General features: G+C 45.1%; 1 protein-coding gene across 1 annotated transcript in view; it reads right to left on the minus strand.

The window, feature by feature from the left end:
* Positions 1–14,894, minus strand: part of LOC306934453 (voltage-dependent N-type calcium channel subunit alpha-1B-like) — a gene marked incomplete at its 3' end in the record, with an annotated part of 212,124 nt that overhangs the window by 188,804 nt on the left and 8,426 nt on the right.

The raw sequence follows: 14,894 nt of genomic DNA on the forward strand, positions 1-14,894 counted from the left end.
TCATAGATAAAAAACATTTTTAATGAAAATATGTACCTCATGTTAAAGCTGCTATAAGCAATAATATGTCAAAATTTTAATGACCTTTTATTTGTATTTATTTTTTGGTATTCAGACAGCCAGCAATGGGTAGAACGCTCCCAAAACAATGTAGTCTCTGCGACACATCTAGATGCCGCAATCTGCATTCCTAGAAGCTTTGTCATTGGTCGAAAAAAACCCGGTCGCAATAACCAATCAGGAAGCAGACAGGCAAATCGACCAATGACAAAGCTTCTAGGAAAATCGTTGAATGCCGATTGCGACCACTAGATGTGTCACAGAGACTTAATCTTTTTTGGGAGCGTTCTACCCATTAATGGCTGTCTGAATACCCCCAAAAAATAAAAATAAAAGGTAATTAAAAATGTGACATATTATTGCTTATAGCAGCTTTAAACTTTAAAAAAAATTATTGGTATGGAAAAACTAATATTCATACTCAGACTACAAGAAGATACGTTTTTCAAAAAGTGGGAAAAGTGGGATGTATAAGGAATGGTGGGGTGGGGTTGCAGTGTTGTTTTTGGCAGCAACATTTGATTTTAGTTTTTAAAACATGAATAGTTTTAATTTAGTTTTAGTCACATTTTAGTCACCTGGAATGTTTTAGTGTTAGTCTAGTTTTAGTCGACTAAATGTCATGCGATTTTAGTCGACTAAATCTACAGTCGATTTAGTCGACTAAAATGTATTCATGGCGGGCCTTGATGCCGTCGTAATGGCTGTTTTTACACTTGCTGAAAATATTAATACAATATTTTCAGCAAGCAACCAAGCGACTTATACTGGATCTCTTGTCCACTAGTCCCCTTCCTAACATTTTAGTCTAGTGTTTATTTGTTGACGAAATTGTCAGTATATTTAGTCTTATTTTTAGTCACCATAGCTTCGTTTTCATTTAGTTTCCATTTAGTTTTCGTCAGTGAAAAAAAAGGTAGCCGGCGAACGTTTTTCGTCTTCGTTTTTAGTCGACTAAATCAACACTGGTGGGGGGGGGGGGGGGGGGGGCGGTGGTGCCTCCCAGCCAGCCATAAAGAAGAGCAGCAGCCAGAAGTGAATCTATTCCCACTGCGTGCGGACGGTTCAATACAGTATTGATCCGGGAGAGGCAGGTATATGTTCTTATTAGCAACTGCCTACGTCTTATTGGACCATGGCGGTTGTTGGTGGAGGCTCAGGCCTATATAGCTATATAGCCTGGACTGCATTCAAGCAGTTATTATTATTATTGTACTTCCACCACCACAGCCTAACATGTCTGGTGATTTAGAGGGCTGTGAAAGATGGCCGGAGGGATTGTCCAGGTTTTTTTTTCTCCTTTCCCCCAAAATGTCCTGGTTTTCAACAACAACATACAGTTGGGTGCCACCGATATTGTCCCTTATCATTTGACCCATTTAGGCCTGTCCTCAAAATTTAAAAAAAATCCTTCTAAATCCTCCAGTTTTCTGAAATAAATATTTTCATGATTTTTCAAAAATAGCAGACCTACAAGCTCGTAGCGCGCCACTCGGTGGCGCGCTATGAGCTTGTAGATCTGCTAAATCCTGCTAAATTATAACAATGTTTAAAACACCAAAAGGGGTTCCCGCCCAAAATGAATTAACTGTCCTTTTGCGCAGATCACGCAAACCTCAGCAAAAAGAAAAGGACAATATCGATGGCCTCCAACTGTAATTATACTCACATAAAGTACAGATGAAAAGTACTTGAGTCTTTATCCACTACGTATTTTTTTCTCATTTTTATAGCACGATTTTGTAACCCATTTTTTCACCCAATGTCAATTTTGAAATGTAATCCTGGGCTCGACACTCTGCCAACCTGGGGAGAGCAACGGACTGACCTCACGCTTCCTTCCATGCATGAGGAGTCCAAGCCGCTTCTTTTCACCTGACAGGGGGGGGGGGGGGGGGGGGAGTTTCCCCAGCTGGTTGTAGCGCATGGAAGGACCATATATTTTGTATAATCTGTTGAAAAATGCTAACTATGATGGCATTTTCAAACATCTTAAAAAAAAAACGGGCCGCAACGCATTGTGAACTTGTAGATCGGCTATTTTGCCACCATTTTGAAACGAAGATTTTGAAAGCATTTTTATCATTGCTACCGGTTGTTATTCATTTGTCATATATATATAATATCTGCCCCGTGCAAATCCTTTGTCTAGTACAAAGTACTAAAAGCCAAACAAATCTAATCATTATTTCTATGCTTCCAACAACACTCAGTGCCAAGAACACACTCTCCACTCCACTTCCCCACGACCATCTAGGAAGGATCTCCGCGCACACATGCGGGTAATCATCCCGCTCCAGCTAATGACTGATTGTGATGGCTTTGTGCTCGGCGCATCCTGAAGGAAATGGCCAGTGATTTGTTGTGCTGCACGACGTTTAGCCTGCGTTTGTTTGCATGACGTCGTCACTGTTGGCCCCGGAAACCACTGTATATAATATGTCCAGATACCATTCCTCGTTTTAGACTGAGGTCGATTAAAAAAAAAAAATCCTAAGAAGGATTTTCTGAAAAAGCTGTTTCTATGTCAGTGGTGCTCAACCTTTTTCATGTCAAGGTCCGCCCACAATTATTTGTAATTGGCCGCCGACCCTCCCCATCTCAAAATATATGGTTCCAGCCAGGGACCCCCCCCCCCCCCCGAAGCACAGATTTGAGTTAAAAACGTTCACTCTGAAATAATATATATTCAAAGATTTGCGCCACATTTTCACGATTTGAGCTTGTGAATCTGCTATTTTTCAATAGCTAAAACTATAACATAATGCTTAAAACATCAAAAGGGGTTCCCGCCCAGAATGGGTTAATAAAGAACACAGCAGAGCAGTGGATTTCCACCCTTTTCATATCAAAGCCCATTATTTATTGACCACCATTTGATGAGATTTAGCCTCGCAGACCCAAAACTAACGAATATGTTGTTGTCGTTGGATAAGATTTTGCCCACAATTCCATGCAAACCGAAAAGTCCTATCTGATTGCATTAAAGGAGCATTCAGTGATTTGGGTGATTTGGAAAACCACCCAGTCCGCCCCGGTAACAAAATGTGCACATGCACGCACTACAGTGGGGGGAAGTGCAACAGGCCAACAGCATGTGCACCAAGGCCCGCCCCCACTCGATCATGATTGGAGGAAGGCCCCTCTCATCCTGATTGGATGAAGGCTTTGCCACCCGCCACCAAAACTGAAACTAGGGTTTTTTGACCCCAGGGGCTCACTGGGGACAGGGAGGAACTCCTTATATGGTCAGCACACTCTATAGTAGGGAGGTTTATAAAAAAAAATAAAAAAAATAAGTGATATTTGAATGAAGTGAAATCACTGAATATACCTTTAAACGACGTTAAACTCACTTTTCCACTCACTTTATGCATGCACACACACATACCCTCCGTATGGAGATGCGAGGTTTCCACCAGACAGCGATGATGTGTTTGTGCATGTGTGCGTGTGTAAAGTATCCACAAGTGTACACACACACACACACCAGCTCAGTGGCCTTGTGGTTAGAGTGGCTCAGGGGTAGAGTGGCTGGATGGTAACCGCAAGGTCGCCAGTTCGAACCCGCGGGCTCCCCCAGAGTTAGTGTCGAAGTGTCCTTGAGCAAGACACTGAACCCCTAATTGCTCCCGATGTGCTGGTTGGTGCCTTGCATGGTTTCCGCCGCCATCGGTGTGTGAATGTGTGCGTGGATGGGTGAATGTAATGCACAATCTATGTAAAGCGCCTTGGATAAAGGCGCTATATAAATGCACCATTTACCATTTACCAAGACACTGAACCCCTAATTGCTCCTGATGTGCTGGTTGGTGCCTTGCATGGTTTCCGCCGCCATCGGTGTGTGAATGTGTGCGTGGATGGGTGAATGTAATGCACAATCTATGTAAAGCATAAATGCACCATTTACCATTTAGAGTCTGAGACTAGAAGGACGGGTCAAACCAAAGACTGTGACCCAGTGGCAGTTGCCTCCCTGCTTGGCACTCAGCATCAAGGGTTGGATTGGGGGGGGTAAGTCCCTGCGAAATACCATAGCGTCATGTCCAGGGGGTGTACTTGGGCCACTGCAGCCCCCGCCAGCCCCAGCAGGCCTGATTAACCCATTAACCCATTTTGACCTGAGATCAGATTCTAAAAATGTCTTCTACATCCTGACAGTTTTCTGAAAAAGCTATGTTTCTATGTCAGTCGTTCTTTGATTTTAAAAAAAAAGCAGACCTACAAGCTCGTAGCGCGCCACTCGGTGGCGCGCTATGAGCTTGTAGATCTGCTATTTTTCAATAGCTAAAGCATAACATAATGCTAACACCAAAAGGGGTTCCCGCCCAAAATGGGCTAAGTACAGTTCTGAACTCCCGAGGTAACCTTCCCAATTTCCATTTTTTTATATACTTCTACTCCACCACATCCGAGGCAAATACAGTTTAATTTACTAGTCACTACTTTCAGCATTTCTACACTGGTACCATTCCTATACTTTTTACTCAAGTAAAAACAGTACTTCTTCCAATCACCGTAAGGCGATAAAGCCTCCAGACCGCCACAGTAATGGGCTGCATCATCATCCACCACCCAGCCCTTCAATTAGGGTTATCAAGTCAGCCTGGCCCCAATTTAACCCATTAAGACCGGGAATTCATCTGTGCGTCACTTTAGCTTTGAACCACTTTAACCCACTATTTGATACTGTTGAAAAATAGCAGATCTACAAGCTCATCTGCTATTTTAGAAGAATCGTGAAAATGTGGCGCAAGTTATTATTATTATTTTTTTTCTGCCTTTATTGATACTGTAGGTTGAAAGTAGACTGACAGAAAATGGGGAGAGAGACGGTGGGGGAAAGACCGTCGGGAAAGGCCGTCGGGATCGGGATTCGAACCCGCGGCACGCCGTCAGGCTGGCTCAGACGGTTGAGCCAACCGCCCGGGCCGTGGCGCAAATATATTTTTTGCACAAATACATATTATTTTGGAGGTCTTTGACGTGAAAATGTTTGAGCACCATGCACTGATTATAGAAACATATAGGGGTTTTCAGAAAACTGTCAGGATTTTAAGAAGACATTTTGTAGAATCTGGTCTCAGGTCTTAATGGGTTAATCAGGCCTGCTGGGGCCGCTCCCATCCACACACGCCACGGTGGAAGAGACAGACAGACAGACAGACAGACAGACAGACAGACAGACAGACAGACAGACAGACAGACAGACAGACAGACAGACATCACCCTCCTCCACCCGTCAGCACACAGCATATCACCCTCCTCCACCCGTCAGCACACAGCATATCACCCTCCTCCACTTGTCAGCACACAGCATATCACCCTCCTCCACTTGTCAGCACACAGCATATCACCCTCCTCCACCCGTCAGCACACAGCATATCACCCTCCTCCACCCGTCAGCATATCACCCTCCTCCACCCATCAGCATAGCACCCTCCTCCACCCGTCAGCACACAGCATATCACCCTCCTCCACCCGTCAGCATATCACCCTCCTCCACCCATCAGCATATCACCCTCCTCCACCCGTCAGCACACAGCATATCACCCTCCTCCACCCGTCAGCACACAGCATATCACCCTCCTCCACTTGTCAGCACACAGCATATCACCCTCCTCCACTTGTCAGCACACAGCATATCACCCTCCTCCACCCGTCAGCACACAGCATATCACCCTCCTCCACCCGTCAGCATATCACCCTCCTCCACCCATCAGCATAGCACCCTCCTCCACCCGTCAGCACACAGCATATCACCCTCCTCCACCCGTCAGCATATCACCCTCCTCCACCCATCAGCATATCACCCTCCTCCACCCGTCAGCACACAGCATATCACCCTCCTCCACCCGTCAGCACACAGCATATCACCCTCCTCCACCCGTCAGCATATCACCCTCCTCCACCCATCAGCACACAGCATATCACCCTCCTCCACCCGTCAGCACACAGCATATCACCCTCCTCCACCCGTCAGCATATCACCCTCCTCCACCCATCAGCATATCACCCTCCTCCACCCGTCAGCACACAGCATATCACCCTCCTCCACCCGTCAGCACACAGCATATCACCCTCCTCCACCCGTCAGCATATCACCCTCCTCCACCCATCAGCACACAGCATATCACCCTCCTCCACCCATCAGCACACAGCATATCACCCTCCTCCACCCGTCAGCACACAGCATATCACCCTCCTCCACCCGTCAGCATATCACCCTCCTCCACCCATCAGCACACAGCATATCACCCTCCTCCACCCATCAGCACACAGCATATCACCCTCCTCCACCCGTCAGCACACAGCATATCACCCTCCTCCACTCGTCAGCACACAGCATATCACCCTCCTCCACCCGTCAGCACACAGCATATCACCCTCCTCCACCCGTCAGCACACAGCATATCACCCTCCTCCACCCGTCAGCATATCACCCTCCTCCACCCGTCAGCACACAGCATATCACCCTCCTCCACCCGTCAGCATAGCACCCTCCTCCACCCGTCAGCATAGCACCCTCCTCCACCCGTCAGCATAGCACCCTCCTCCACCCGTCAGCAGTGGCACACAGCATATCACCCGCTAAGGGAACCACTGGGTTGGCCGTTCATAGCATAGCGCGCGTGCACGTATGGAACATAGTGTTCACGTATATGCATGGCCCTGCATAGTACAATGCATATTAGTGCCATGGCCCACATAGTACAATGCATATTAGTGCCATGGCCCACATAGTACAATGCATATTAGTGCCATAGCCCACATAGTACAATGCATATTAGTGCCATGGCCCACATAGTACAATGCATATTAGTGCCATGGCCCACATAGTACAATGCATATTAGTGCCATGGCCCTGCATAGTACAATGCATATTAGTGTCATGGCCCATAGTACAATGCATATTAGTGCCATGGCCCACATAGTACAATGCATATTAGTGTCATGGCCCACATAGTACAATGCATATTAGTGTCATGGCCCACATAGTACAATGCATATTAGTGTCATGGCCCATAGTACAATGCATATTAGTGCCATGGCCCACATAGTACAATGCATATTAGTGCCATGGCCCACATAGTACAATGCATATTAGTGTCATGGCCCATAGTACAATGCATATTAGTGCCATGGCCCACATAGTACAATGCATATTAGTGCCATGGCCCACATAGTACAATGCATATTAGTGCCATAGCCCATAGTACAATGCATATTAGTGTCATGGCCCATAGTACAATGCATATTAGTGCCATGGCCCATAGTACAATGCATATTAGTGCCATGGCCCACATAGTACAATGCATATTAGTGCCATGGCCCATAGTACAATGCATATTAGTGCCATAGCCCATAGTACAATGCATATTAGTGCCATGGCCCACATAGTACAATGCATATTAGTGCCATGGCCCACATAGTACAATGCATATTAGTGTCATGGCCCATAGTACAATGCATATTAGTGTCATGGCCCACATAGTACAATGCATATTAGTGCCATGGCCCACATAGTACAATGCATATTAGTGCCATGGCCCATAGTACAATGCATATTAGTGTCATGGCCCATAGTACAATGCATATTAGTGCCATAGCCCATAGTACAATGCATATTAGTGTCATGGCCCATAGTACAATGCATATTAGTGCCATGGCCCATAGTACAATGCATATTAGTGTCATGGCCCATAGTACAATGCATATTAGTGCCATGGCCCATAGTACAATGCATATTAGTGCCATGGCCCATAGTACAATGCATATTAGTGTCATGGCCCATAGTACAATGCATATTAGTGCCATGGCCCATAGTACAATGCATATTAGTGTCATGGCCCACATAGTACAATGCATATTAGTGCCATGGCCCTGCATAGTACAATGCATATTAGTGTCATGGCCCACATAGTACAATGCATATTAGTGCCATGGCCCACATAGTACAATGCATATTAGTGCCATGGCCCACATAGTACAATGCATATTAGTGCCATGGCCCTGCATAGTACAATGCATATTAGTGCCATGGCCCACATAGTACAATGCATATTAGTGCCATGGCCCTGCATAGTACAATGCATATTAGTGCCATGGCCCACATAGTACAATGCATATTAGTGCCATGGCCCACATAGTACAATGCATATTAGTGCCATAGCCCATAGTACAATGCATATTAGTGCCATGGCCCACATAGTACAATGCATATTAGTGTCATGGCCCATAGTACAATGCATATTAGTGTCATGGCCCACATAGTACAATGCATATTAGTGCCATGGCCCACATAGTACAATGCATATTAGTGCCATAGCCCATAGTACAATGCATATTAGTGCCATAGCCCATAGTACAATGCATATTAGTGCCATAGCCCATAGTACAATGCATATTAGTGCCATGGCCCACATAGTACAATGCATATTAGTGCCATGGCCCACATAGTACAATGCATATTAGTGTCATGGCCCATAGTACAATGCATATTAGTGTCATGGCCCACATAGTACAATGCATATTAGTGCCATGGCCCACATAGTACAATGCATATTAGTGCCATGGCCCATAGTACAATGCATATTAGTGTCATGGCCCATAGTACAATGCATATTAGTGTCATGGCCCATAGTACAATGCATATTAGTGCCATAGCCCATAGTACAATGCATATTAGTGTCATGGCCCATAGTACAATGCATATTAGTGTCATGGCCCATAGTACAATGCATATTAGTGCCATAGCCCATAGTACAATGCATATTAGTGCCATGGCCCATAGTACAATGCATATTAGTGCCATGGCCCATAGTACAATGCATATTAGTGCCATGGCCCATAGTACAATGCATATTAGTGCCATAGCCCATAGTACAATGCATATTAGTGTCATGGCCCATAGTACAATGCATATTAGTGCCATGGCCCATAGTACAATGCATATTAGTGCCATGGCCCATAGTACAATGCATATTAGTGCCATGGCCCTGCATAGTACAATGCATATTAGTGCCATGGCCCATAGTACAATGCATATTAGTGCCATGGCCCTGCATAGTACAATGCATATTAGTGCCATGGCCCACATAGTACAATGCATATTAGTGCCATGGCCCACATAGTACAATGCATATTAGTGCCATGGCCCACATAGTACAATGCATATTAGTGCCATGGCCCACATAGTACAATGCATATTAGTGCCATGGCCCATAGTACAATGCATATTAGTGCCATGGCCCATAGTACAATGCATATTAGTGCCATGGCCCACATAGTACAATGCATATTAGTGTCATGGCCCATAGTACAATGCATATTAGTGTCATGGCCCATAGTACAATGCATATTAGTGCCATAGCCCATAGTACAATGCATATTAGTGCCATAGCCCATAGTACAATGCATATTAGTGCCATAGCCCATAGTACAATGCATATTAGTGCCATGGCCCACATAGTACAATGCATATTAGTGCCATGGCCCATAGTACAATGCATATTAGTGCCATGGCCCACATAGTACAATGCATATTAGTGCCATGGCCCACATAGTACAATGCATATTAGTGCCATGGCCCACATAGTACAATGCATATTAGTGCCATGGCCCATAGTACAATGCATATTAGTGCCATGGCCCACATAGTACAATGCATATTAGTGCCATGGCCCACATAGTACAATGCATATTAGTGCCATGGCCCATAGTACAATGCATATTAGTGCCATGGCCCATAGTACAATGCATATTAGTGCCATGGCCCACATAGTACAATGCATATTAGTGTCATGGCCCATAGTACAATGCATATTAGTGTCATGGCCCATAGTACAATGCATATTAGTGCCATAGCCCATAGTACAATGCATATTAGTGCCATAGCCCATAGTACAATGCATATTAGTGCCATAGCCCATAGTACAATGCATATTAGTGCCATGGCCCACATAGTACAATGCATATTAGTGCCATGGCCCATAGTACAATGCATATTAGTGCCATGGCCCACATAGTACAATGCATATTAGTGCCATGGCCCACATAGTACAATGCATATTAGTGCCATGGCCCACATAGTACAATGCATATTAGTGCCATGGCCCATAGTACAATGCATATTAGTGCCATGGCCCACATAGTACAATGCATATTAGTGCCATGGCCCACATAGTACAATGCATATTAGTGCCATGGCCCACATAGTACAATGCATATTAGTGCCATAGCCCATAGTACAATGCATATTAGTGCCATAGCCCATAGTACAATGCATATTAGTGCCATGGCCCATAGTACAATGCATATTAGTGCCATGGCCCACATAGTACAATGCATATTAGTGCCATGGCCCACATAGTACAATGCATATTAGTGCCATGGCCCATAGTACAATGCATATTAGTGTCATGGCCCATAGTACAATGCATATTAGTGCCATGGCCCACATAGTACAATGCATATTAGTGCCATGGCCCACATAGTACAATGCATATTAGTGCCATAGCCCACATAGTACAATGCATATTAGTGCCATGGCCCATAGTACAATGCATATTAGTGTCATGGCCCATAGTACAATGCATATTAGTGTCATGGCCCATAGTACAATGCATATTAGTGTCATGGCCCATAGTACAATGCATATTAGTGTCATGGCCCATAGTACAATGCATATTAGTGTCATGGCCCACATAGTACAATGCATATTAGTGCCATGGCCCACATAGTACAATGCATATTAGTGCCATGGCCCATAGTACAATGCATATTAGTGTCATGGCCCATAGTACAATGCATATTAGTGTCATGGCCCATAGTACAATGCATATTAGTGCCATAGCCCATAGTACAATGCATATTAGTGTCATGGCCCATAGTACAATGCATATTAGTGCCATGGCCCATAGTACAATGCATATTAGTGTCATGGCCCACATAGTACAATGCATATTAGTGCCATAGCCCATAGTACAATGCATATTAGTGCCATAGCCCATAGTACAATGCATATTAGTGTCATGGCCCACATAGTACAATGCATATTAGTGCCATGGCCCATAGTACAATGCATATTAGTGCCATGGCCCATAGTACAATGCATATTAGTGCCATGGCCCATAGTACAATGCATATTAGTGCCATGGCCCATAGTACAATGCATATTAGTGTCATGGCCCACATAGTACAATGCATATTAGTGCCATGGCCCATAGTACAATGCATATTAGTGCCATGGCCCATAGTACAATGCATATTAGTGTCATGGCCCACATAGTACAATGCATATTAGTGCCATGGCCCATAGTACAATGCATATTAGTGCCATGGCCCATAGTACAATGCATATTAGTGTCATGGCCCATAGTACAATGCATATTAGTGTCATGGCCCATAGTACAATGCATATTAGTGCCATGGCCCATAGTACAATGCATATTAGTGTCATGGCCCATAGTACAATGCATATTAGTGTCATGGCCCATAGTACAATGCATATTAGTGCCATGGCCCACATAGTACAATGCATATTAGTGCCATGGCCCACATAGTACAATGCATATTAGTGCCATGGCCCATAGTACAATGCATATTAGTGCCATGGCCCACATAGTACAATGCATATTAGTGCCATGGCCCATAGTACAATGCATATTAGTGCCATGGCCCACATAGTACAATGCATATTAGTGCCATGGCCCATAGTACAATGCATATTAGTGTCATGGCCCATAGTACAATGCATATTAGTGCCATGGCCCACATAGTACAATGCATATTAGTGCCATGGCCCATAGTACAATGCATATTAGTGCCATGGCCCACATAGTACAATGCATATTAGTGTCATGGCCCATAGTACAATGCATATTAGTGTCATGGCCCATAGTACAATGCATATTAGTGTCATGGCCCATAGTACAATGCATATTAGTGTCATGGCCCATAGTACAATGCATATTAGTGTCATGGCCCATAGTACAATGCATATTAGTGTCATGGCCCATAGTACAATGCATATTAGTGTCATGGCCCATAGTACAATGCATATTAGTGCCATGGCCCATAGTACAATGCATATTAGTGCCATGGCCCATAGTACATAGTACACACACACACACACACACACACACACACACACACACACACACACACACACACACACACACACACACACACACACACACACACACACACACACACACACACACACACACACACACACACACACGCACACACACACACACATGGCAGCCTCCGAGGGCCATCAGGGAACTCTCTTTAACCCATTTTGACCTAAGTTCAATTCTACAAAGCATGACAGTTTTCAGAGAAAACTTTGTTTCTATGTCAGTGGCTCTCAAACTATTTCATGCCCCGGACGGACCCCAATCTCAAAATATGTAGTTCTGGGGAACCCCAGATGCAAAGGTTTTGGGTTCAACATTTGGACCATACATTTTCACGATTTTTCCAAAAAATAGCAGACCTACAAGCTCGTAGCGCGGCACTCGGTGCCGCGCTACGAGCTTGTAGATCTGCTATTTTTCAACAGCTAAAGTCCAACATAATGCTTACACACCAAAAGGGGTTCCCGCCCCAAAAATGGGCTAAAAGAGCAGCATTGTCTGTGTCAAGTCATCACCCCTCCTTTCCAGGGACAAATTAGCCATTGGGCCAGCGGGGCCGTGGCCCAGGGGCCCTTGGCTCTCAGGGGCCCTTCGGGGAAATTGGACCGTGAGGTACTAGGTTTGACACCCTGAAAAGGGCTCCTGGGGCCCTTCATTGGCTGTTGATTTTGTTAAATTTAGGTTAAAAAGATGATAAAAACACGGAAAAACACGAAAATGTCGCGCGCACGTGCGCTAAGGGGGCCCTGCAAATATTACCGGCCCACGGGCCCTCGTAGGGGTTAATCCGTCCCTGCTCCTTTCCAGTACTGTACCACCAGTACTGTACCACCCACTTTCAAAACAAATATGGGTCAATTCTCCTTCTACAGCACCGCCACCCATGCGTGGAATATGCCCTGGCTTTCTGGTACATACTACTTTTACTTTTATTTATTTTTCTAAATACTTCTACTCTGCTGTACATCTCAGAGGTAAACATTGTACTTACGTATTTCGACAGCTTTAGTTACTACTAGATCCAGATTTAGGTTATAATTATAAAACATAAACCACTTGTTAAGCCACATTTTATTCCACAGACAGACGGTCAGGTCAGCCTATATATGGCCACAGTTTCAATTGTATTTTTGAATGCGAATCAACCTGCATTCTTTAACCCATTTTGGGCGGGAACCCCTTTTGGTGTTAGCATTATGTTATGCTTTAGCTATTGAAAAATAGCAGATCTACAAGCTCGAAGCGCGCCACTCGGTGGCGCGCTACGAGCTCGTAGGTCTGCTATTTTTGAAAAATCGAAGAACGACTACACATAGAAACATAGCTTTTTCAGAAAACTGTCAGGATGTAGAAGACATTTTTAGAATCTGATCTCAGATCAGATTCTTGTCCAGTCGGTGCGTCTTTATCACAGAAATGCGCGGCAGACAGGCGCCGGCAGCTAAACACACTTCAACGCCTTAATTGCCATTTTTGTGCCCAGATTTCCCAGATGCCAAGAGCTCTTCTGAGGTGTACAGTTATCCTGGTGACTACACTGTTCTGGTACCCAGATTCCAGAGGCGTCCAGAGAGATTGCCCACTCTTCCGAGGCGTCCAGACAGACTGCCCACTCTTCCGAGGCGTCCAGACAAAGCAAAGTTACTATATTTACCCAGGGTAACTGGACTAAGCATCAGATACTTGTTTACAGCCAGGCTCTGCTCATAGAACATTTCATGGTAGTGGTTCAATGCCTTGCTCAAGGGCACTTAAGTGGTGGTAATTTTAACGTGCCGGTCTGGGGATACGAACTGGTGACCTTCCGGTATCAAGACCGCTCCGCAAACCGTTCGGCCACCGCTGCCAGACAGACTGCCCACTCTTCCGAGGTGTCCAGATCATACAACGTTTTAGTTCTTCTCTTCTGGTTACCGCTACTATTACTTAAGTACAAAAATCCGGAGTACTTCCACCACTAGTCATCACTCCTCCCTCCCCTAAGCCCTGCACTCACTCCCATCCCCCTCTCCTGCGTCTCCACTCTCCAGTACCCCCCCCCCCGCCCCCCCATCACCACTGTTCCCCAGATTAGTTCCATCCTTGTAACCACCTCAAACAACCCCCCCTCCCCATCACCAGTTCCTGAGATTGAGACGGTGTTAGTTGTTCCATCCTTCTAACAACCTCAAACAATTAACCCCCCTCCAATGCACGACGAAGGCAGCTGCAATTTGTTTTGGTAATAATAATAATCCTCTGAGTGGGTTTTTTTTTTAAGGACATAAACCAGTTATTTAATGGGGAAAAGCCCGTAATTGTTTTCTACACAACGTTGTAATTGTTTCCGATATAGCCGCCAACAACAACAACACAAACTAACTGTGGCTCTCACGCATCCAGTCATCTCTGTTGTGCGAGTGGTGCGCTGCACAAAGGCTTCCCTGAATCCCTGCACCTTCAGCATTTGGTTCCCCGTGCCGTTTCATGTGTAAACACGACACTGAACCTGTTCAAGACGATACTGTTATCAAGAACCCGTTCATTCAGACTGGGTGAGAGACTACATTATTGCCATCTGGAATGGGCTGAGCTCTACTGCGCCTTGTTCATTAGCAACCAAACACTCACACACCGGAACGGGCGCGCGCGCGCATTGCGCACACACACACACACGCACACGCACACACACACACACACACACACATGCTA

This window comes from Electrona antarctica (genome assembly GCF_951216825.1).
Source record: "Electrona antarctica genome assembly, chromosome: 12".
In the NCBI taxonomy this organism is placed as follows: domain Eukaryota; kingdom Metazoa; phylum Chordata; class Actinopteri; order Myctophiformes; family Myctophidae; genus Electrona; species Electrona antarctica.